At 40.0% G+C, this 26,027-nt stretch overlaps 1 long non-coding RNA gene across 1 annotated transcript in view; it reads right to left on the reverse strand.

Annotated features, from left to right (window-relative positions):
* Positions 1 to 18,873, reverse strand: part of LOC111770663 (uncharacterized) — a 33,349-nt gene extending 14,476 nt beyond the window's left edge. The window contains exons 1-3 of the long non-coding RNA XR_011432435.1: positions 18,832 to 18,873; positions 18,240 to 18,351; positions 16,549 to 16,689 (exon numbers count right to left, since the gene is read on the reverse strand). This is a non-coding gene — a long non-coding RNA (uncharacterized lncRNA). The remainder of the gene's footprint in view (positions 1 to 16,548; positions 16,690 to 18,239; positions 18,352 to 18,831) is intronic.
* Between the last annotated feature and the right edge of the window lie 7,154 nt (positions 18,874 to 26,027).

A 26,027-nucleotide genomic window follows, 5' to 3' on the forward strand; every position in this document is an offset into this window, starting at 1 on the left:
TGTGTATGTTGGTTTACAAAAGGGAGAATTAAGAAAAAAGTCATCAGTTGCAATGAGAATAAAAAGAAGGCAACAATATTGTATGCCATAGCATATGATAGAAAATTGTCGTTGAAGGTGGCCCATTACTCACATCTCTGTGGCATTATGAAGCTTGGCAGGTAATATAGTCATTAAGGTACAGGATTTGGTGTCAAAAAACACAAGTTCAAATCCACTCTCTGTCATCTAACAGCTGCAACCCGGGGTTAATAACCTAAGTAGTCTGAGTCTCATTTAGTGGATTCATCTGTAAAATGGGGACACAACCTGCTTCCCAGCAAGGTTATTTTAGGAATTAAAATGAAATCATTTAGGGGCTGGCCCGGTGGTGCAGTGGTTAAGTTTGCACATTCCGCTTAGGCGGCCTTCACTGGTTTGGATCCTGGCTGCGGACCTACACACTGCTTGTCAGGCCATGCTGTAGAAGGCGTCCCACATAGAATAGAGGATGATGGGCACAGATGTTAGCTGAGGGCCAGTCTTCCTCAGCAAAAAGAGGAGGATTGGAGGCAAATGTTAGCTAGGGACTAATCTTCCTCAAAGAAAATAAAAATAAAAAATAAAAAAATGAAATCATTTATGTAAAGTGCTTGGCATAGCCCTAACTCAGAGTAAGAACCTATTAAATAATAGTCATATTACTAATAATAAATTGACATGTTTGATCTTCATTGATCTCCTAAGTACGGGGATGCAGAAACCTTTCATCCAGGAGGCTTATTCCTGAGCTCTGAAATATTTCTCAGATTTTCTAGAACTGCTAACTATTCTGAGTGGAGGGTGGGGAGATGAAGGAAGCATTTGTTTCCACCAAGTGGGAGCCATCCTCTTTTCGGATCCAAGATTTTGCCCAGCAAGACCTGCTATGCATATTCACAGCATCCAACAGCTTGTTCTGTCATGCCCAAAAGATGAATTATTGCACAGGCCCCCGACATTCCACTCACAAGCTGTCCATTCCTATTCCCAAACCTGATTGGGACTGTGGCAGGAGGTGTGGGGGGCTATTTAGGATTGGGGGGAGGCTGGGATGGAAACAGATGGTGGTTTGGCAGAGTGATTAAAAGACTAGATATCTGTTTTAATGAATTGGCCACCCAGCAGATAAAATACGGCGATAGTGAGCTCCAGTCTTCTCAGCCAGTAATTGCAGTCTTATTTACAGAGAGTGTTTGCTGCTGGTAAAACCATGTATTTTCCACTGTCCTCTTGAATGTCATGGGATGTAGAATTATAAGGGGAGAGAGGAGACACTCAGATAAGCCAGAAGAAATAGGTTGTTCGGTTCCTTCCAAGGCTGGTACCGATCTGGAAGCTCCACTGAGCAGTCCAATTTTCTGTGTGACCCTGGGTGAGTCACTTTACCTCTCTGGGTTCCCTTTCCTAACTTAGGAAAGGCAGCTGACCACTCTGGTCTCCTAGCTACCTCATGGTTAAGTAAAGAGGAAGAGATAAGGTTCAGATTGTAATTCACTTTGGAAGAAAGATACTATGGTAACCATTAAATCGGGTTGTAAAGTGACCAGCAGGAAACCAAAACAATCCGATATGCAACTGTTGACCTTCAGGCTCAGAATGATTTTTATGCATTTGGGAGCTAATATTTCCACCTGCAAATTAGGAACTATTATGGGTAATAATGATTTAATGTCCTCCACTTAGCAGGAGGACAAGAAGAAACCCGCTGACATTTCCCTGCCTGCAGAAGCTAATTTGGAGTTGTATATTAATTAACTGTATTGATGCAGAACAAACCAATCAGAATTAAGAGGCCCAGGTTTGTGGTAGTCTTTCTGATTTGGTGGCTGGGGTAATTTACCCTGGGTTTGTGTGTTTCTAATTTTTCTCTTTCTTTTATAGGCACACTCACCTTAGAATGATAAAATTGTCAATAAACACACTTTCTCATAACTCCCACATTTGCTTTATGGATCTCAGCTTCTTTATCTACGAAATGAGAATTACTGAACCTATTACAAAATTATTGGGGATCAAGTGTAATAGACGTGAAAATACTTGGTAAATTACAAAACATGATACCAAGACTAGTTATTTCATTATTACAGTTATTATCAGGTTTTCTTTTTGTGAATTTTAAATGCAAATGAGTGAAAGCAAAGAATTAAATATCTATGTTAATATTTAAAGGTATTTTTAAAACATGACTTCATAAAAAGGCAAAAAATCCCACAAATATTATGTGATAAGTGAATAAATCAATTTTCTAAATGGTAGTATTGTGGCACCCTGATGAGTCTTGATCTGTCAGGAAGATTACAAGTAGTGTCTTAACAATAATAATTAAGGTACAAAAGTTTGCAATAACTTACTTTTTGTGATCACTTAGATTGAAATTTATACATTATATTGCTACTCATTTGAATTCCAATATGCTTTCTTGAGTGGATGAGAAAGAAGCGGATTGGTAGTTAATTGGGTGGCAATTTCACCCAACCTTGAGTGAGTGCCCAAGAATATGTTTCATGTTAACTCTGAGAACTCATGATCCACTCAGTTAAGTGAGTTCTAGAACTTTAAAGAATATTATTTTCAATTATAACACTATAAAAATTCTAATGGGTCTATAAAGCTGATAGGCAGATTTTGTCTGAGAATAGTTTTGATGTCATCTTCTGCATAACAATGCCTTGAGAACAAAGGTAACTTCTACCTCACAAATCATAATGGCCCTAATCACAATTGATATTTAGGATACTATCCTGACAGCTCAATATTTACACATATGAGCTTCACAAAATTTGCTTAGAAAAACCCACAACCACCAACCACCAAAAAAGTCAAATGACTAGAAACCATGCCTCAGTTCTCGTACCACTCAAGTGGGCTCTTCTGCCAATAGTCAGGAGGCAAGGTGGTAGGAGAGGAAGGACTTTATTACAGCTTGCTAGCAAGAGGGAAGACGGCCGATGCATGTCCGAAATAACCATCTCCCAGAACAAAGACTACAGGCCAGTTATATATGGGGCCATTCTCCGGGTGGGGGAGGCGTCTTGTCTCTGGGTGGGGCAGACATCCGGTCCCAGTTCCTGAGAGACCTTTGTTTTACTGGGTATGCATCAGAGAATGGAGCAGCTGCCCTATACCCTGATGTGTCAGTTGTCATTGATTATGGCTATCAGCACAGGCTGTTTCCCCAGGGGTCATCACATTCCTGAGGAACTCAAAAGAACAGAGTTATCATCTTAAAGAAGCTGGGAGGGGCCACAGAATCTACAGAACATGTCTGGGCTAGTTAGTCAGAGGTCATTTAAAGTCACAATATGGTTTCTTTTCTACAATACGGCTTCCCTTATGTCAACCTTGTGTTGAGCCAGTATCACTTCCATTGTTTTGTGACTGTGTGACCTGAAGTTACTTATTCAGTATCTCTGAACCTTAGTACTCGCAATGATAAAAGGTAGATTATATAAACCAATGAGCAGGATTTTGGTACAAATTAAATATTAGTATACAGGACATTACAAAATGTAACAGAAGTACTATTATTACCAATAGGACCATTATGTTTTTCAGTGACATATTTTCAGCCAATTGGGTTTAACTGAAGGAAGCGTTGTTAGGGGGTATTGTGGGGAAAATAGCTTTGATGGTTACCAGATGGGTGATGACACTTAGAGTGAGGATATTTATCCAGTGCTGGCTCTTTGGAGGTGGAATTCAAAGTGTGTTTGTAGACATTTCTTATTTTAGGTGACCCTTGGCCTTCCTCAAGGTATAATTGCTCACATAGGTTTTATTAAGCAATAAATCTTCTAGTCACTCCTAGAAAGGAAGTGAGGTGGATAAGAGAAGTCCAAGAATGCTGACCTATTGTTGCTGTCATTATTTATAATGCTCTCTTGTTTCTTTCTAAACTCCAAGTAAAGTGGATTTGGTTTAACTTATATTTGCTCAATTGTAACAAATTGTCTTGCCTTGGCTTTAAAAATTTTTCCAGATATTTACCCAATCAGATAACCACTCTCACCTCTGAGACATATTTCTAATATGTACTTACAATGATATATTATAAGGGCCTATTAAAGTAACTGTCTTCTCTATTAGACTATAAGCTCCTTGAGGCATGAGCCATAATTTAATTCTTTCTTTCTCTTTAATGCTTACTGCAACACATGTGATATAACAGACTGCTTGATCATATTTGCTGAATGTAAATTTGTGGAATTGAGCATTTTCTAGCTGTCACTCAAAGATCACTGGTATTTTGGGGCAGAGAGGTAGAAGAGACATAATGGGAATAATTCAAACATTTAATATTGGCTGCCAATGTTTCCCGATATCCTTAAATTGAAAATAAGCTTGCTCTAGCCACAGATTTAAAAATTAATTCAAATTATTTTGTAGTTTTCCAGCAAGAGAAACATAATCTTGCTAGCCATGTGTTCAAAACAATCTTCACTAAATATGTCAGAGAAAGCCATGAGATAAGAGTAATAGGAAAATAAGAATTTATCAGCATTTGTTATCAAGTTAGATTTAATGGGGAAAATATTTTTAAGATGGCTCCCCAGGTCAAATTTACTTGTGAAATGCTCAAGACAGTGTATCAACATCTTAGAGAATTCCAATGCCCATTAAAGAGCTAGTGATGTCCTACATTTCCTAAGCAATTTTTACTGCTGAAGCCATTTCTTCAAGTAATAGACCAAGGAGCTTTACAAACCAAATTTAATAACAAGAAAAATAAAGGCATCCATGATTAAGTAACGTGCCCATTGATATTCATGCCATTGAGGTACACGGGTAACGTAATGCATGTGTGTGTATGTGCATGCTATGTTTTGAAATGTGAAACTCCTGGATTAAATAAACCTGGAGAATTTATGATTTCTTTGTATAAGCAATAAGACTGATGAATAGAAACATTTCAATAGGTCTAGGGTGATATTCCTGAAAGTTGCTAAAACAAGTTTTGAAAAAGCAGCAGGAGGTCACCACTTCTCATAAACATACAAGGCAAAATCCTCCAGCGTGCCAACCCTATGAGTGTAAAGGCCTTCCTTCTATCTTTAGGACCGATTACATTGTTTAGTATGTAACAGCAACTCAAGAAATATTTGTGGAATGAACAAAAACATACATTAGGGCCATTGCATTCTGTGGTCATAAACGTGCCCACTTATCCATCAGACCAAAACGTAATTATCTTCCAAGGCCAGATCCAAAATCGCATTTCCTCTTTCAGCACAGTGGGAGGAACCAATAAATATCTTCTGCATGATGAAAAGAATAATAAAAATGATTATGGATACCATATATTGAACTACCAATACGTGCCAGCCTTTCTAAATAGAGTCACTCTAATCCTGACAACATCCTTAAAATAGACTGTGTTGCTCCCATTCCCCATTTGGGGAAACAGGGTCCCACAAAGGTAAATAATACTCACAGGTTTATATAGCTAATAATTGATAGAACCAGGACTGGAAAATGGTTTTCTGCTTCCAGACTGTGCTTTTCCTACTCTTCTCACGCTTTAAAAAAGCAACATAATACACTATTTTAAATAGGCATCATTTGCATTATTGAGCAGCTGTGTGGCTCTCCAAATTGACTTGTCTTCCATACTGCGTGGAAAATAGTATCTAATCCATGTTAATTATAAATACATAACCCTGTGTTTTAAATACTGGCTGGTTGATGAGTAGTGCCGAGCTAAGTTTTTAGTAAGTGATAAAGGTTAACACCTTGGACAGGCAAGCATATCTCAGCAAAAAGTGCCATATTAATATTGAGGTATTTAAAATCTTGAAGGAACGTTAAAAATATTTGGTCTGGTGTGTCTTGAAGAGAGGGCTATTTGAGTTTTAGGCAAGAGCGGTCTTTGTTGTGCAGGCCTCAATAGGGCTCAGTATTTAGCATCCTTGCCTTTTCCCTTGCTCAAGCCCAGTGGCTCTCCTGTCACGGCAACCAGAAATCCCTCCTCACATGAAAATAACCCTCCCGCGCATTTGAAATGCCCCCTGCTGATTGTCCACATCCATCCTGTGTGGAGCCTGTGGGTGTAGAGATCTACGCTAGATCACACAGTAAGGAAAGAGCAGAGCCAGGACTGTGCTATGTCATAATAGCATCTACTGTTTACATCTGCCAATTACTACCAGATTGTGCTTATAAGCAAAATGAGCACGCCAGTCCTGCATAGTGATTTAAAGCATGGGCTTGGAGGCAGACGACCCATACTGTCTCTGCCGCTCACTAGCTGTGCAGACTTGAGTTGGTTGATTTCTCTGTGTATCATCTCCTCTGTAAAATGAGTATAACCTCCGAGGGTTGTTAGGAGGATTAAATTAGGCACTCACAGAAAGTGCTTAGACTGAAATCTAGCACTGAGTCAGTGTACAGTATGCATCTGGCCTCTGATAACCATCTTCTTGTTTTCCCAGAGCTGTATCAGAAGACACTGAGAACGAGAAGAAGCAGAAGAAAGATCTCTAATCCTGAGTTTACATTCTGTTTGGAAAAACAGTAAGAAAATAGTTTCTTACTAAAACTATGTAAGTTCTCACCTAATGAGACAGGTGTCTTGAATCAGCTGTGTTGAGATGATAGGTATCAACAGTGGCTAGGGAGGTCAGAGAAGACTTTGTTAAAAAAGAGCTAGAGGGGACGGCCCGGTGGCGCAGCGGTTAAGTTCACACATTCTGCTTCTGGGCGGCCCGGGGTTCGCCGGTTCAGATCCCAGGTGCGGACATGGCACCACTTGGCAAACGCCATGCTGTGGTAGGTGTCCCATGTATAAAGTAGAGGAAGATGGGTACAGCTGTTAGCTCAGGGCCAGTCTTTCTCAGCAAAAAGAGGAGGATTGGCAGTAGTTAGCTCAGGGCTAATCTTCCTCATAAAAAAAAAAAAACAACTAGAATCTTACCTGCCCCTGAAAATATGGGCAAGAGGTATACTCATGACAAAAGGAAAGGGGGTATTGGATAAATAAGAAGAGCAAAGGAATTTAAAATTAGTGTATTGCCAGATAAGGGGGTGTCTGTGTGAGGGAGTGACGAATGGAGGTAAATAATATCTACAGAAAAGAGCAAAACATAATTAGAGAATGGAGCAATAGCAAATACTAGCATGTACAACAGATTTGGGGCTGACTCGAGGGAATTTCATTTGCCTCCTTGGAGTAAAGAGCTTATCCATTCACAGACCTTTAACCGTAATCCCAAGAATAGTAAGTGAAGAGTGAAACTAATCGCAAGACACTGAAGAGGCATTAATTGTTTTAGTCATTGTGGCTGGTAATTTGGGGGTATGTTCAAAGGGTTAGATGTCTTTGTCTAAGAAAAAAGAAAAGAAAAGGGCAATGTTAGGCAGAGATGTAATGAGAAAACACAAAGGAATTTGGTTGGATTAGCCCAGAAAAAAAATACAGCCTGGGGTAAAGAAGGTAGGGGGTGAGAAGAGGGGCAGTTACTGAAACCTCATGTTCAGCATTTCTTTGTGCACCACACAGAAGCATAGTTCCCGGCAGTATGGAATGTGCAGAATGATGTAGGGGTGGGCTCTGTTCGTAAGAAGTTTACATTCTTAGAGAGTCTGTATAAAGGATGTAAATAAATCACTTGAATAAGAGGGAAGGAGCCACAACTGCTCTGGTAGCTTAATGGATGGAGAAACGGCACCCAGATGGCGGGAGAAGGGTGGGTCATCTGTCCATTGAGGATACAGAAGCAGCATTGTATTAGGATATATAAAATATGGATTCACTGCATGTTCTGCTTCAGCGGCCCAGGGTTCGCTGGTTCGGATCCCAGGTGCGGACATGGCACCACTTGGCAAGCCATGCTGTGGTAGGCGTCCCACGTATAAAGTACAGGAAGATGGGCACGGATGTGAGCTCAGGGCCAGTCTTCCTCAGCAAAAAGAGGAGGATTGGCAGCAGATGTTAGCTCAGGGCTAATCTTCCTCAGAAAAAAAAAAAAAAGCAAACCAGAAATTAATAAAATATGGGTTCACATCGTGGTTCTGCTCCTCAGGAGCTCCTTTGGCAGATATTGGGCAGTATTTCCCTTCTCTAAAGGTCAGTGTTTTCTTTTTTTTCCTGTGTGTGGGTGTCTTGTGTTGTGTTGTGTTATTTTGTTTTAATCTCTGGTTGCACATTACCATCGCTTAGGAAGCCTTTAAAAAGGACCAATATGGAGCTGGCCTGGTGGTGTAGTGGTTAAGTTTGTGCACTCTGCTTTGGTGGCTTGGGGTTCCCGGGTTCAGATCCCAGGCACGGACCTACACAGTGCTCATCAAGCCACGCTGTGCTGGTTTCCCACATACAAAATAGAGGAAGACTGGCACAGGTGTCAGCTCAGTAACAACCCTCCTCAAGCAAAAGAGGAAGATTGGTAACAGAAGTTAGCTCAGGGACAATCTTCCTCACTGAAAAAAAAGGACCAATACTGAGCCTTATCCCAGACCATTTAAATGAGAATTGCTGTAAACTGGACTTGGGCATTGACACTTTTATAAAGAGTTTACCAGGGGGCTGGCCTTGTGGCCAAGTGGTTAAGTTCACACACTCTACTTTGGCAGCCCAGAGTATACCAGTTCAGATCCTGGGTGTGGACCTACATGCCATTCATCAAGCCACACTGTAGTGGCATCCCAAGTAGAGGAACTAGAATGACCTACAACTAGGATAAACACTTATGTGTTTTGGGGCTTTGGGGAGAAAAAAAAAAGAGGAAGATTGGCAACAGATGTTAGCTCATGGCCAGTCTTCCTCACCAAAAGAAGGACCAAAAAGAAGTTTCCCAGGTGATCCTAACGAGCAGCAGGTTTGTGAACTACTTCACTTTAGTTTGTTTATAAGGATGGCAAGGAAGTAAAGCTAAATGATGCTTAAAGTCACTTCCAATTCCTACATTTTATCATTCCATTCATCTTTTCATTTACAAGTTACCTTCTCCTTCTACAGGTGAAGAGACCAAGATTAAGACAAGGAATGAGACTTCCCCAAAGCCAGTCAAGTCACACAACCAGAGTAACAGAGTCTGAACGGTGATCTTGCTTCTGGTCCCTAATCCTGTGCCTTCTTCCTCTATCCCTCAGCCAGTCATCCTCCTGGATACATTCTGAGACGGTCACCAAGCAGAAGAGTTCGTTTAAAGGCTTAGAGAGTTTAGGAAAGTAAAATGCACTTTGTCAGCTCTCTAGAGTTGGATTTTGCGTCAGTGATAGCAGCATTGGGGTTAGCAAAGTGATGATCCAAAGAGCGGTGTGATTCTCCCATTCGCCCTTTGGCAGATGTTCTGCCCTATTAGAAAGAGCTGTTAGGCTCAACACAGCTGAGACTCGGAGAAATGTCTTGCTGCTCCCCGGGCTGAACAGTAGAGGGCGACAAACCTCAGAGATTGCCTTAATGGGCTTTTTGACCACCAGGTTTTTATTTTCTCTGAAATATTCTTTTTATGAAAAATATCTATAAATGACCCTCACCTCAGAGTTACAAAGGAGATTAGATTAAAAGTGCTGCACGGAGGCTGGCGTGAGTGATCTCAGAGTAACAAACTCGAGAAGGGAGGAGGAAAACGACTTGGGACCCAGCAGGGAATGGGCGCAAGGACTATGCTAGTGTCCATCAATTTCCAAAAGTGGGTGTGGGAGGTATGTGTGCACCTGCGCAAAAGGGATGAAAAGGCTGCGAATGAGGGAAATGAACTGGATGTGCGCAAGTATGTTGTAACATCTGACCTCGTGTTTTTGGGCTAAGAGCATGGTCTTTAACGGCCATTCAAAGTCCGCCTGGCTTTTCTTTTCCTTTTCCTAGCTTTTCTCAAGGGATTTATCACAAAGGATGTACTAAACACAGGGTTGTGAGTTTCAAGAGGGCAGGGCTGTGTCTGATAGGTCCACTCCTGTGTGACAAGGATCTAGCACCGTCCTGATCCACGATACATACGCACCATATATTTGATTCTGCTGATACCGTGCATGAACACTTACCTATCAGCCCAGGCAGCCTCTCCTTAATAGTTTTCCCTTAAACCACCTCAATATTTACATGTCCCATCCTCATAGGTAAGCAAATGCTGTATTTGCCTGTGTGTTCTCAGAGCTTAGTTGCAGTCCGCTTAGCAGTACATGGTGTTGAGTTCTCCTCTGGTGCTTTTTGGTCTTAGTACGTGTTTGACGCTGTTCTCTGCTCAGTGTGCCTCTCAGCCTCTGTAATCCTGCAGACAGTGTTTAATCTAAAGAAATCACCTTTATTCTAGGCGAAAATGGCTCCCAGATTTATTGCCGGTGTTTCCACCAGCTCATATTAATTTTCACAGCCTCTAAACAAACTGGCAAAATAAACGCTGAGGTAGCAGCTGCTGTAATGCTCCCAGGTAATTCAGGTATTTTTGCGTGTTATTGGTGCATTGATGATGTTTAGAGCTATAAACAGTATGTAATAATGGATACATAGCCTTCCCTGATCAATTCAACTAACGTTGATTGCCAGGTGCATCTTGATATCTAAACTTACTTTTCCATTCCTAAAATACTGCAGCTTAAAAACATTAATTATAACATATAAATTGATCAGTCATAGAAATCCTTCTCTAGACAATTAATGGGAGGCTCTGCAGGAGACCAGGTTATGTAGGTTTTGCTTGTTTATTGATTTGTTTCTGTTTTGTTTTGCTTTGCCTTACCCAGGAGAGAGCTTGTGACAGAAAGTCAACACGGTCACATTTAGGAGAATAAATTCATTTTGAGTTCATGAAAGCAGCATTCTCCCATTCTCCCCACATATAAGACCTTAGAAAGGTGTGAACAGTCCCTAGAAGGATGTGTGTGTGGATTTCCATTATCTGAGAAAAGGGATGAAATAGGACTGTGTGGGTTTCAAAGGTCGAAAAGGTGGTACAGCTCAAGACTTAGTGGACAGCCAGGAAAAAAGAGACAGGAGTCCTTATTCTGCAAGAGACAAAAACATAAACCAAATGTGACATAGTTATGGGTAAGGCCAGCTTTCTGAGGCGTAGCTGCAAATGGTAATGAAAGGGACAAATACATTTGGAGTTGTACAAATCCAAGAATTCTAGTAAGGGATAGCTATGACAGGTTTTAGCACTAAAGGAGTAGAATGAGCCTTCCTTGAACATCTAATAACCACTTCCTGGAATTGCATCAGCAGTTGACTGACATCATTTGCGGAGCTGAGTCTCTTTATTCCCACAAGACTGTGTGTAGCATGATAGTAACTGTCAGTAGCTGACTTCTGTTAAGGAAACTGGACTTTCTGTTGACCCGTGCAGGCCTCCAAATTTCTTCCACGATTCAGTGGGAGTGAGAAGCTCCTAATGGAAAATATTGCTGGGACTCACTGCTGGTCTGATGGTAGGGCCCTCCATCTATTTTATTTGCAAACTGAAAGACCAATTTCCAAATATTAGAATCCTGAGTCAGTAGAAACGTTCATATTGGATACAGGCAAACTTTTAGGCAATTTAGGCAAATTTAAATTTGTATTAATGAAAATGAGATCATATCTCTGTCTCTTAATGTTCTTGGAGTTGTTAGAATCTTCTTATTCCTCCAGTATTACTAGTTGTATCCCCATTTTATTGACAAGTCCTCATCTTACTTCACTTCTCATATTTGTTGCTGCCGATGTCACCTCCTTCGTGAAATATTTTCACATTTTGACTTCCGTAACATCCTCCCTTTCTTGCCTCTCCTCAGTTTGCGTTAAGATTCTTTCACTTCTGCCCAACTTTGAAGTTGTCTGTGGTCATCTGACATGGTTTGGCCAATAGAATTTGAATGGAAGTGTACCTTCTAGCCAGCAGCTTTTAGAACCTGGCACAGCAACTGGCAAAATCTAGGTGGCAGTTTCTCTATCATGCTGGAATCTGGATTGAGAATGACATGGAGCTGAGCCCTGAGCTGACACGAGGTGAACATGGAACAGGAGTGAAAATAAACTTTTTGGCTAAATTCACTGAGAGTTTTATATTGTTTGTTATTGCAGCATATTCTCTCCTATGCTGACTCATGGAGAAGCGAGTACCTAGAAATAGAGTACTATTGCAAAAAAAATTCCAAAATACGTGGCATGGGCCTAGGAATTGTCCAACAGGTGGTAAGAAAATTGACCCAAAGTTGGAAAGAACATGCTTTCTGTTTTGCAGACGCAAAGCATTTGCTAATGCTGTTATGTGTGGTAACTTGGGAAGAAATTCATGGATCTTATGAACTTGTGGGTCTAGGAGAAACAATCATGAAAGAGAATTTAGTACTTCTGGCTCCATCTGGCAATGTATCAATAAAGAGATGTTTTCAGAAAAGTGTTGCCCAGCTTGTAAGTAAAAATCGAAGGGAGTAGAGAGAATTCATTAATTCAGGGATTTTCAGAATTGGAAGAGGAAATTACTTCTCAATACCAACCAACAAGGAATAAAATTGGGGAGGTTTTTGAGTAGTAAAGGCTGATTAAAACTCAGACTTGTAGCAAGGATAAAATTAAAGATATGACCTTGTACCCATTGATACAACCTCTAAAAGGATGAAATGTTTCAAAGTTATAGGACCAACTAAAGACATTAAGCAGAGTAAATCTATTCAAACGCATGCACAAAATGGAAGAGTGTGACTCTAAGACGCCCAGGTACACGTGATTAAGTTGAAAGAGACAGTGAAAGAGAGAGGAGAAAAAGGAGAAGAGAGGGTAATACAGAAGTGAGAAAACAAAGAAGCAGACTATAGTTAAGAAGTGAAGAAGTACGTCTTGAAGAGAACTGGGTATGTTGCTAGTAGCACATACAACTGGCTGGAATCAAATAGATTAAAAACAAAAAACAGGGGCTGGCCCCATGGCCAAGCGGTTAAGTTCACACACTCGGCTTTGGCGGCCCAGGGTTTCACCGGTTCAGATCCTGGGCACGGACCTAGCACCACTCATTAAGCCATGCAGAGGCGGCATCCCACATAGCGCAACCAGAAGGACCTACAACTAGAACACACAACTATGTAGTGGGGGGCTTTGGGGAGAAGAAGGAAAAAAAAAGATTGGCAACAGATTTTAGCTCAGGGTCGATCTTAAAAACAGAAACAAACCCTAATTTTTGGAAGGGTTGTACTAACAATGAACCAAAGACCTAGAAAACAGTCTCAAAATTATGTCACTTAATAAACCAGTTGAGGAACCTTGGAATGTTACGCTTAACATTCCAAGAGAATGTTAGAAGAGAAGACAAGCTACGATACAACACATATTTTGGACATATTAAGAACTGACATTTAAAGGAAATACAATATGTAGAAATAGAGTCTAGAGTCTGTTTTCCATAGAAGAGTGAGTACATTTGGCCATGAGCACATTTGAACTCAGTGTAAGAAGGTCATTTCTAATGAGTGCTCTCCAGCAATTGAACAAGTTGCCCTGAAAGAACTGAGCCATCTATCATTGGATGGGTCAAACCAATGCTGACTGTATGGCTTTGGGAGGTGGAAGGGAGTGGTGTACAGTATGATTCATTGCATGAAACTTTAGCTGAATTATTTGTACCTTTCATATATTAATACTTATGAGCCAGGCACAGACCTAAATGATTTCACATACATAATCATTATATTTCACTGAAAATATTTCCTGTCTACTACTTCATATACTAGAAATATTCAGAGCTAGAATTTGAAGCTAGGCGTTTGAAATCTTCCAAGTCATGGCATCCATGAGTCCGTTATTCATATCTTCTGCTCATTGATATTTTTTTCTCTACCTAGTGGTTTGTTTTAATGAAATGGCATAACAAATTCTTATTGTCATTGGACAGTGCTTTTCAGCGAAATTGCGGATGGATCTAGTAGAAGGAATTTTGGAATCCAAATCAAGAAACTTACAGTCTTGGGCTAACCACTCTTTACTGGATGGCCATGGGTTGAAATTTGAATCTGTTCTTTGATTCCCTATTGCTTAATTTGTAAGAAAGACTCTGCAATCTACCTCTGCCTTTCTCACAGTTTTCAACTGAAGATGGGATCATATTTCTTGAATGGACTCCTTAGAAAGAGAATGTGATCTGCTGGCAGATTTTTCAGTTAAAATTTGCATACTTCACAATGGTAATATTTAACAAGACATATTCGTGATATAAATTCTGTGTCTGCCATGCTTCACAGACGACCCCGTCCCTCATTTTTTCTCTTCTGCAAAGCAAGGTGCAACCCTCAAGAATTTTCAGTTTAGGGAGAACTCCTCTTTTGTGTCTCAGTATAATTCCTTGTTCATTTGCTTCTTTAGCATGTTCTCGTCTTGTTCTTACCTCTGCTGAGTTCTCATCGAAGTTCTGAACCTACCTGGGAGAAGCTGGCATTAAAATATTTCATTACCGTTCATTGAGCAATCAAATACTGGACACTTTGATAGATTTGAGTAGATTGGTCCTGTAAGCTAATCCTCACAATAACTATAAAAATTGGGCTTTGAAGAAACTAGCACTCAGAGAGATTAAATAACTCATCCAGAGTGCCACGACTAATAAGTATCAACCTGACTCCAAAGCCTGAGTATTTCCACCTTGGATGGACCACTTCCTCTTCTTCAGCCAACCCATATCCATAGCTCCATTGTCTGTGATCACATTCTTCCCTTCCCTATTGTGGTTAGGAAAGTCTCCATTGATTTCCACAGCCCATTAGCAGGTTTGAAGATTAGCACAAATGCATCATCATGAAATTCAAACTTAGGCTAGAATTGAAGAATCCCTCCATTGTCCAACTCCAGTGTAATTCCACACACTACCATTGCTCTCTTTAATGCATTTTATGCTCCAGCCAAATAGAATTGTAAGTTCTCTGCCAACTAAAACGCGAACTCCATAAGAACTGAATTACTTTTGCCTGTCTTGCTCACTGCTAAATCCCAAGTCCCTACAATAGTGACTGTCACAGAGTAGACACGCAACTACCAGACGTTGGATGACTGAATAAGTGAGTGAATATGCTGCTCCATCCTATCTCTGGACGTCATCTGAATGCCTTACATCCATCTTTACCTATATGACTCCTACTCAATATTCAAGGTCTAGTTCAAAGGCTGCTTCTTCCATTCTCAGCCTGAAGGAACATAGAGTTAATGTCTTAGTCCATTTGGGCTTCTATGACAAAAATGTGATAGATTGAGCACCTTAAATAACAAATATTCCTCATAGTTCTGGAGGTTTATAGATGGTTGTCTTCTCGTTCTGTCCTCACATGGCGAATGAGGTGAGAGAGCTTTCTGGGGTCTTTTTTATAAGGGCATTAATCCCATCCGTGGTGGTTCTACCCTCCTGACTTAACAACTTACCAAAGGCTCCACCTCCTAAAACCCTCACATTGCAAGTTTAGGGTTCCAACATATGAATTTTGGGGGACACAAACATTCAACCCAAAACAGTTAGTGAATATACAAAATTTCTAATAGTAGATTTGCTTCTATGGGCTTGGAGGTAGGAAGTAGCAATATACGTGCCAAATAGTCTTCACCATTGAGTTCCTCTTTTTAACTTTGTGTATGGAAAACTTAAAGGCAGTGAGAAATGATTGCCGTAAGATCACACAGCCAGTTACTGGCAAGAACGGAATGAAATCCAGGCTTCTACCCTCAATCCAAGTTCAGTATTCATCCCACTTATCTCGAGAGTAATAAATTATAAAGCTTCAACACTCCTGAGTTGCTAAAGGCTAATTATTATTTTTAAAAGCATATAAAGAAAAATCCATATGGCCTATTTCTACAGGTCACCATGTGAGAAAGTGCAAGTGGGAAGGAGCTTAGATAATTCATTGGAAAGACAAGCTGGCTGTATATGTGATGAGGATGGTAAGAATGCAGCCAACAGTAGTCCTTGTTTTCCCTGCACTGCCTGAAAATCCATGACAAACATGGTAGCTGATAAGGCTAAGGAGCTGTGGGAGTCTGATGCAGTTTGAATGAAAGGATGAGACTACGAAACAAACTTTTTTGAGGCCAAGGCAGCAGTAATCCCTCTTGTGTATACGTTCATGAATTTGGCCTCCCAGATATAGATTTGTAAAGAACAAAGTAGCAGCCCATGGAAGGCAGTGGGAAAACCAGCTTTACAGGCAAAATCTCAGAAGGAAGGTGGGGAAAAGGAAGAGAAGGGATGCAGTGTGGAAGACGGATCGGGAATCCACTGTTCATTGGTTTTGTTTCCTTACACACAAGTCTACTGTCCCCATATGTATTTTTAAAAGGATGATAATATATTGGGTAAGAAAACAGTAGGTTACAAAGTGCTACTTCTAAGATAGTATCTTATGTGTGTAAATGTATAGGTTACAATTTGCTATTTTGAAGTTATGTTCATTATCTCATTTGAGTCTCACAACAATAACCATGAGGAAGATATTTCCCTGTTTGGGAGGGGAGATTTTATACTTATCAAGATGTTATAAGGGAGGAAACTGAGGAGGAGAATGGCTGCTGTGGAAGGGCAAGCGTGACAACACAAGGCCTATTCCAGTACTCTCTCGCTTGTGGTACAACATGACACCAACCTTTCCCTTCGCATTCTCTTGCCCAGTGCTCTTTCTCTTGTCCTCACATTCTCTTTTTTTTTCTCTCTCTCACGCTTGCTCTCATCCTGTCTTCCTGTCCATCTACTTTACTCTCTCTTCTTCTGAGTCTTTCTATTTCCGCTGGAAGAAATTAAAGTATAAGATTTTTGTTGAATCCAGCTTTAAGTAGAATGATTTTGAAATTTTAAAAGGTTAATAATTTTTGTTCTACAAGTCCAGAAACTAAAAATATAGAAACAAAAAATATAGAAAAAATATAGAAACAAAAATATAGAAAAAATATAGAAACAAAAAATATAGAAAGATACAGAAACAAAAAATATAGAAATATCCAGACCCCTCAGATGTATTTATGTCCTGTAAGATGTGATAATAATTGTGATATTTTATTTCTATGTCACAATTAATAAAGGAAAATAGGTATGATATATACAAAAGCATACACACACAAACTCCCCTCAGAGAATGGAATGATTACAAAGGGAGAGACATAATAAGCCTAAAATATAAACTGATGCCCACCTAAAAACACTTCCATTAAGTTCCAGCAAGTCCCTTTACGTTATTACCAGTAAAGTATATGTGGTGTTTCTGTAACTGTAGCTTCCTATTGTTATTTTGATCAGTCAGTACGATGTTAAGAGCCAGATTTAGTCCACTGTCCTGAAGTTCATTATCAATATATGTAGAAGTTCAAATAACATGGACTTGTACTCACAGAACTAAATGGAAAACAGAGAAATAAAAACAAACGTACTGCATGGTATCACTTATATGTGAAATCTAAAAAGAATATCAGACTCATAGAAATAGAGAAAGTGGTTGCCAGGGGCAGGGGCTGGAGGCAGGGACAAGTTGGTAAAAGGGTACAAGCCTCCAGCTATAAGATGAATAAGGTCTGAGGCTCTAATGTGTAACGTGCTGACTATATTTAATAACACTGTATTGGATAATTGCAATTTGCAAAGACAATAGAACTTAAATGTTTTCAACAACAAATTTTTTTTTAAATGTACCACTGATTTCTATTCCTGTTCTCTTTGCTTTACGTGGGAAGCTGGGCCACCAATGAAGGCAAATTATGCAGGGCTTTAAAATCCAGTCATGCATTTACACAAAGTCACAGACCTCAAACTGCTAAGAGATAAAGATTGTAATTCTTGGTCCGAGAGCAAGGAAAGATACTTCCTCATTGTTAACTGTGAAGCAGACAATTTGAGGTTCTCTTCTTCAATCTCTGCAGTTTATACAGCTTCACGGCTTCTGCCTTGTCCCCAGTTCTCAATCTAACATCTGCTCAACTGCCATTTGCAAGTTGAAGCCATGTACACCCAAACTCATGGTCAAAAAGCTGTGTCTACAACATGTGGGGATTTTACACAAATTCACAGGATGTGGTCAAGGTAGAGCAGATAAGAATCTAGTGCTTCATGGGACAACAGAATCTCCAAAAGCAGAAACAGTTATCGTTGCATAGCGGAGTCCAGGGGTCACCAGATATGATAACGTCCCTCGATCCTATCACACCTTCAGTTTCTGCTCATTTTCTCTATCAGTGACATGCAAGATCTTTATGGGTGGTGGCTTGACTTTACTGTCACTTCCATCTTGTTTTTCCTCTCTACATCATCCATGACTTGAACAAACACTCTGCTAAGAACACCCCATACCTAAGGGAAGAGCTGTGGCCAGTTAGAAGGATGCAGGCAAAATCACAACCTGAACTTTGGGAGCTGTTTTGATTCCACAAGCTGCTGTTGTCTTAAGCACTTATGACGTGGCCTGGAAAAGACAAATAGTCTTCTGAAAATATCTCTACAGGAAGAGCCTTCTCCCCAGTACCTATAAAACATTCATAACACCTTCATTGTGCCGTAAATCCTTAGCAGGAGTTGATAACAGTGTATGAATTTTTAATGTAACATTTATAAATGGTTATTAAAACTATCCTTAAAGTAAAGTGTCAGTTTATTTTTAATTAACTGTTGGCTATTTAAGCTCCCAGATGGCCTGGGGAAAGACCAATAGGCCCACATGTCAATTATTCTCCCTCCTGCCCCGTCTTTAACCCCTTGTTGCCTGCTGTCATGGAGACCAATGCACATAAGCTCTAAGAACTTAAATAAACTGCAGATATGGTCTCGGAAATGTTGTCTTATAAAATAGTCCTGGATTATCTATCAGCTACCATGGCTACCACACAGCTGTGAGGTAAGCACTGTCGATTCTGAATCCTCACAGCCCAAACCAATCTCCACGTACCTATATCCAGCAAGAGAGGAAACTGGGGCAAAGAAGAGTGATGGCTGGATTCTAGAACACTAGACGTGAGGCTTAGGATTCTAACTCAGGCTCAGTGGCATTCTACTTGTATGATCCTGAGCAAATCTCAGCTTCGTGGAATGTACTTCTTTATGTGTAAAGGTAGGGATGATGCAAATGGCTCTGCCACTCTTAAGAGGTTGTAAGCATCAAATTAAAAGCTGAATATGAAAATCTTTCACAAACTACAATAAGCTGTCCACATGTATGGTCTCCTCTTTTATTGTCTTTTAATTATCAGCCATCGTCTTCATAGCCTCCTTGTATAGATTGACTCAGATTCTGAGTCTGACATTTCTTTCTACAACCCAGAAATCAGGGAAGCCCATTGTGTCCAGATGCTTTAGAGTTCCATTCTTTCATAGGACTGGAAAGATTATTTCATCCAGGGTACAAATTCTTTCTGCCTTATCCCCTGAGAATTCCCATGTGGTTTCTGGTGGCAGTCCCAACAAGAAGCTTACGATACTTTATAATTAGAAAATCCCATTGTTAGAGAGATCAATCTGGTTCTTTTGGAGCCTCAGGTTCCCCAGATAGGTGTGCACTGCCGTTTCCCACCAACATGCTCAGAACAGAGTCTCCTCTATTGGTTATTCTCTCTGTGACTCTTTGCCTATGTTGTATCGCATGTTCCAAGAAACGTAACACCCAACATTCCTGCCCTTCCTTCATTTGCCTCCAGATAACATTACCCAGTCCAGCATGGGAAATATGAAAATCCAGGAATTTGGTCCTCATAGGATGCCTGTGAGTGCATGAGTGTGTGAGCACGTGTGTGTAAGTGTGTGTTTGTATAAACATGTTCCTTAAAAATACTCCTTAGCAAATGGAAAATTAAATCTGCTGGACATGCCCCGAAATTCCTTAGAAGAGCATTCCAAATCCTTTATTGTCTAGCCTGGTATGCACCTCCGGTTCTCCTCTGCTCCCACTCCAATCCAGCCACCCTAGACGCTAGGAAGACTGAATTACTATTCCTCTGAATGGGCCACGTTTGTCCCATGCTCCCTAGAACTTACCCATACTGCCTTTTCTGCCAAGAGTGTTCTTTGTGTCCTTTTATACCTGGAGAACTGAGAAGTTCTAATCATTCTTCAATATTCTACTCAGGTGCTGTCCTCGAGGAAGTCTTCTCTGACCATAGAACCCCTGTGCTCGCTGCTATTATGACATTTATGATATTACATGGCAATTTCTTTTGTTTTTTAAGATTGGGAGCTGAGCTAACATCTGTTGCCAATCTTCTTTCTCTTCTTCTTCTTCTCCCCACAACCCCCCAGTACATAGTTGTATACTCTAGCTGTAGGTCCTTCTGGCTGTGCCATGTGTGGTGCTGCCTCAGCATGCCTTGATGAGTGGTGCCATGCCTGGGCCCAGGATCCAAACTGGCAAAACCCTGGGCCGCCGAAGCCGAGTGCATGAACTTAACCACTCGGCCAAGGGGCCAGCCCCATATGGTAATTTTTTGATTACATTTTTGTTTCCTTCATGAGAGTGTGAGCTCCGTAAGAGATGAGTAAACATCCTATGTGTTCGTGAGCCAGTTTTAACACAGTGCTAGACCCAGAGGAGGCACCAGTGATCACTTGTTGAATAAGAGTACAGATTGCGTTTCAGCATAGGCTTTGCAAGTGCTGCTGATCACATTTAAAGGCAAAATAATTACTTCTTTTTTGGATTATGTCCTTGAACATTAACCGAGAGTTTACCTTGTGGTCAGGAATGATGATGTTCCTTCTCATTTAGATACAATACACTTGAGGGGTTGCAAGACATTTGAGCTCTAACGAGAAGAAAATTATATGTATGATAGAACAGGTTTGGGCTGTGATTGTACATACAAAGCTTCTCTAGACATAAAATTACTAAATGCTTAGTAAAGAAAAAAGAATATAGGAGAGAAAACCGTGGACTTGGAGTTAAACACAGTAAATTGAAGGCAGACATTTTCCCAGTCTTTTTCTAAACCTTATTAAAATGATAGTGATTGATCAAAAAAGAAATAAATCTATAGAGTAAAAGAGAATGAGAGAAGCGTTGATGGATAATGAAACGTGTCCATGAAGTTAGAAAGTGCAAGACTATGGATAAATAATGACTGACTTAGCCCAATCAGAGAAGGTTGAGGGATTGACATCATGGAAACCTAGAGAGGCAGGAATTGGAGGCGACAGGTGCTTCTGAAGTCAGGGATAATGGATGGGACTAGAAATGAGATGTGTTGAAAGTACATGGAAGGAACAGTTAACCTCTCAGAAAAACTCCCTCAAAAGCCTACCACTCCTTTCCAAAATAAGACAGGAAAATTAGTCCCTTAAAAGGTTGAATCACAAGGACTCTAGTCTCAGAAACACTAGGCACAACTGAGGTTAGCCAAAGACAGTGCAGGGAAAACAGAAGTATTGACTGGAAGTCTGCCCCTACTTGGCTTCCAGAAAGCTGGAAACAAAGCTTATGTCCCCCAGACATTCATCTCTGGGGAAGTAACTGGTCAGACAGGAGAGATCTGTATAAGCAGACATCTAGCAACATAAAGGCCAGGTCCTGGCCCATTCATTTTTCAGTGAAGCCCACCAGTTGACAAGTTGCACCCTTATACACTGCTCCAAGGAAGCACCTTAGTAAGGTAGATAGGTTAGAGAGATAGATATAAAATTAAAGCTCATATGAAAAAAAGAATAAAACGAATAAATTTTAGAAAGGGAAATCTGAGGAAAGAAAAATAATACAGAGAGCAAAAAGAAATGTCTGGCAAAATATAACTATTCCTCAGAGAGAAAAAATATATTTAAGCAATGAAAGAAAAGAAGATGTTGTAAAAATGTTATGGATAGACAAAAAGAAAGAGATCTTGAAAATTGAAAACATGGTAGCAAAAATTAAACGTATATATAATTCAAAAGAAAGATGCCATGTTAGAGAAAATCTTCCAGATAGTGAATAGAAAAATAGATATAAAATAGGAAATAAAAGATAACATAGAAGATTAATACAGGAAGTCTAATATCTGACTAAAGTAAGTTACAGATAACAGACAAAAATGGAAGGGAGGTATTTACCACAGAAATAATTCAACAAGGGCCCATGGAGTACCCAGGATATCAAAGCACATCATTATAAGATTTCAGAACATGACAAATAAATCAAATATTCTTAAAGCTTCCAAGAGATATAAAACCAATCTTATACAAAAGACTGAGAATCAGAAAGGCACTAAGCTTTCTAAAAACAATGTGGAAACCTGTCAGTCAGTAGAGCAATACTTTAATAATTCTGGGAGAAAATCATTTCAAACGTAGAATTCTATACCCAAACCATTACTTAATATTAATAACAATGTTTCAGACATACAGAGTGGGACTCAAATTTAACCCCTAATGTGCACTTCATCGGGAGGATGGAGGATGTATGCCACCTAAATGAGAGAGTGAGCTAAGAAGGAGGAAAATGCAAGAATTGGGCACCAGGCAATCCAACTTGAAAGGGGTGAAGGCGAGTCCCAGTATAATGGTTGAGCAGAGTCCTGGGTCATAGGCCGGGAGCAGCCTATGCACCAGCAGTGCTCCTATTGGAGGGCTCCTGGAGGATGGCTCCAAGATAAAAGAAAGGAAAACAACTCAATGCATTAGTATCACCTGATGCATTTCAGGGAATTGAGAAAAACTTTTGAGACTGAATTAGTGATAAGTACATGGAAAAGTAAGCCAACGGAAAAAAAATGAGTCATCTGTTTATTTTAGGAGAAGTCACATATCTGTATATATGCACGCACACATACAGACAAATACACACGCAATCATGGCAGGCTATACGCTTCAGCTGTCACCTATATTTATATTATCATAATCATGCAAACTATGAGCATACATTTATATAAAATTGATATAACTATATGAGGAGAATGGAGAAAAAAGATTTTAATTGGTGGATCATGTATGAGAAACAGATTCTCTTTTTTCATAGTATGACTTCAAGATAGCTAAGCATTTTCATAAACAAACAAAACAGTATACCCATTTCTTAGGAAGATGGAGATAAATACTTGAAGAAACTGGTTAAACCAGTTAAAAATGTTGAAAGTTAACTCTGGGGAGAAACACTGTAGGGGACTGCTTCTTTTTTTGAGCTTGAGTTACTGAGTTTTTAAACCATGAATATTTTGTTTAAACAGATTAATAAAGAGAAGGAGGAGGGGAAAATATCCTTGGAGAAACACCACATCTAGAAAGCAGGAGTTACGAGAACATGAAAATAGTATCATAATCAAATAGTCTTATGAACAAGAGAGGATGGAATGCCCCCAAAAATGTGGGGGAGGGGAATCAACAGTGAGAAATGCTTCAAAGATTCAAGTCGAAGTGAGGACTGAGTAAACATCACTGAATTTGACCATGAAGGGTCATGGGTAGCTGTGAAGAGGGCAGTTTCAGGTTTGGCTTCAGATTCTGGCTGGGAGAGGTTTTCAGACAAATCAAGAATGTAACCTCTCCTACCCTCACACTTCTGCCCTCAGGTCACTGTTCATCTGATCAGCTCAGCCATAGTCAGTCTCTCAGAAGCTTTCGATATTCTAGGTAAACAAAAAGGGAGATAAGAATCTTTCCCACTCAGGCAAGGGAATTGCTGTTTCTCCCAGGGATCAATCCATCAACTATTTATTCAGCTTCTCCTGGGCATTGCTACTGGTTGCACGAAACAAAACTAAACAAACACATGGTTTTTGCTCTCAAGGGACATGTGCTCTATTTAGACAGAAAGGCACCAGAAGATGAAATGAAAGAACTAGAGATGGGCATGAAGAGTCAAGTGATAAAATGTGTAATTCAGTCTTGACCTATTATAAAGGCTCATGAGAGCTACAATAGCTGGGAAGCCTCATAAAGGAAGTCTAGGCTCGCACTGAGACTTGAGGGTATTATAGAGTGACAAGAGGGAAAAGGTGATGAAGGCAGGGAAAAGACTGCTATAGGAGATGAGGTTGGATGTGTTTCTCCAGAAACACACCCCAGTATTCAGAAAAACAACCCTGCTTGCTGGGAGAATATGAACCTCTCATTCTTCTTTCTCAGTTCTGTCACCTAGCAGCAGTATAAGTTTGGACAAAGCCAACTTTCCCGGGTCTAAGTGACAATAATTATACCTGCCTTAGGTGGTGGCACCGAGGACTACATCGTATAGAGACAGGGCACTTTTGAATTGTAAAATGGAGTGAAAAAGTAAGCAGTGATGGGAGTTGAGGTGTTGGACTTTGTGATTGTCATTTATCATTCATTCAACTCAATTGATTCATTCATTCAATGCATGTGTGTTAGGTGCTCAGGTTTTGGAAGGAAATAAGACAGACATTGTACCATGTAAGACAGACATTATGCAACTAATTACAGAATTAATTATTCAATTGCTTATCATGGCCCATCAGGGATGCATTTTCTGCTTTCCGTCCACTTCATGTCCCAGAGCTTTTAGGGAATGATCACACCGACCTTTCCATTGACCCTGCTCAGAGACTTTGTACACTTCTCTCTATTCCTGTTCCTCTTCACTCCGCCTCCTTCTCCTTCAGATCTTTGCTAAGATGTCCACACCTCAGGGAAGCTTTTCTTGAAATCCCAGTTGGGGTCAGGCTACTCTGTTGTCATAGCATCTTATGACTCTGTACTGTAGCAGTAACCAAAAGTGTAAACACAAATTAAACATGTGATTCATTTAATTGCTGTGGTTCCTTGCTAGAATGTATCCCTAAGAGCGGAAATCTTTTCTTTTCTCCCCTTGTCACCCTAGGATTCAGTATGATGCTTGCCCGTAATAACCTTTAATATACATTTTCTGAATGACTGGTCAGACGTACTTAAGAGCTATTTTCAGAATGTTGGTCTGGGCAGCAATTTATCCTCATGAATCTCTAACTTTTTTTAACAACCTGTTACAGATCCATCTTCTTCAGGTTTATGTAGCCATCTCTGATTCTATTTTTATATACTTGCAAGTTCTTTAAGTTATCTCGGAAATGTCAGACCCAGAACCACATTACATAATCTTTGTCCACTGTCACCAGGAATCAAAGGCTTTTCTTTTTCTTTATTTTTCAATTTACTTGTAAATCAGAGGGTGCGGAGGAAGGCTGCTGTAATAGGGGGCGTTTATTACGGTATAGAAATGACTGGTAATTATGCTCTCTAAATGAACTTGACTCTATGGCTGGTGTCAGGTTTTGCTAAGTGCCCTGGGCCCAGCTGAGACTAATTAGACCTGCATTAAATATTAAAGCTTTCTGACATTCAGGTTTTGACGGTGACAGAAGAGAAGAAATCCTGTAACCTAATCTGCACCCAACAGGAGTAATTTATGTTCACTTCTTATAACAAAAGAAAATCCAATTATGTAGCTGGCTGGAAGATATATTTAAAGAAGTTAACATTAAAAAAAATTGCATAAACACACACAGAGTACATAGAATAATACAAAAAATGTCAACAGTTAGTTCCTGTTTGCCACCAATGACATCAAATGCCTGTTGATTGCTCTTCTATGAACTGGTGTTTGTATGGGGATGACAAATACAAATGGCAAGCAATAGGATATATGGGAGTATATGAGGAAGCCATTTGGTGTAAACTTAATTTGGCCTGACTTTGTTTTTTCCCAAAGGCCCTGACATGGCCATTGAGTGTGCATTGTATATCTGCTTTAAACATTTACTATGGCAAGAACAAATGGCCTTAAGATAAAGGTGCAGCTTCCCCCAACGTTGGCATTTCCTTAAGGATAAGCATCTCTTCCTATGCTAGGAACTGATTGCTGCGCTCACCTGTGACTGCCCAACTCTAGACAACAAACATGCCACCCTGCTGTCCACCGAAACAGCAGACCTACCTGCTGTGTCCATCAATCACTGTGCCAACTGAGCAGTCTTGTGACCATTGTAAAAGTGACATTTCAATCATATGTGAAACATCCTCTTTGGGGGTATATAACCACTCTGTACACCCCAATTCTTTGGTGCCCTTTCTTCTTTTGGGAAGAAAGGCCCTGGGCCATGGTCCTCACATTTTAGCTCAGAATAAACTCAAGCAAATTTTCATTTATAGATGGGTTAAGGATTATTTTCATCGACAGGAAATAGCTTCTTGCCT

This window comes from Equus caballus, chromosome 25, assembly GCF_041296265.1.
Source record: "Equus caballus isolate H_3958 breed thoroughbred chromosome 25, TB-T2T, whole genome shotgun sequence".
Lineage (NCBI taxonomy): Eukaryota > Metazoa > Chordata > Mammalia > Perissodactyla > Equidae > Equus > Equus caballus.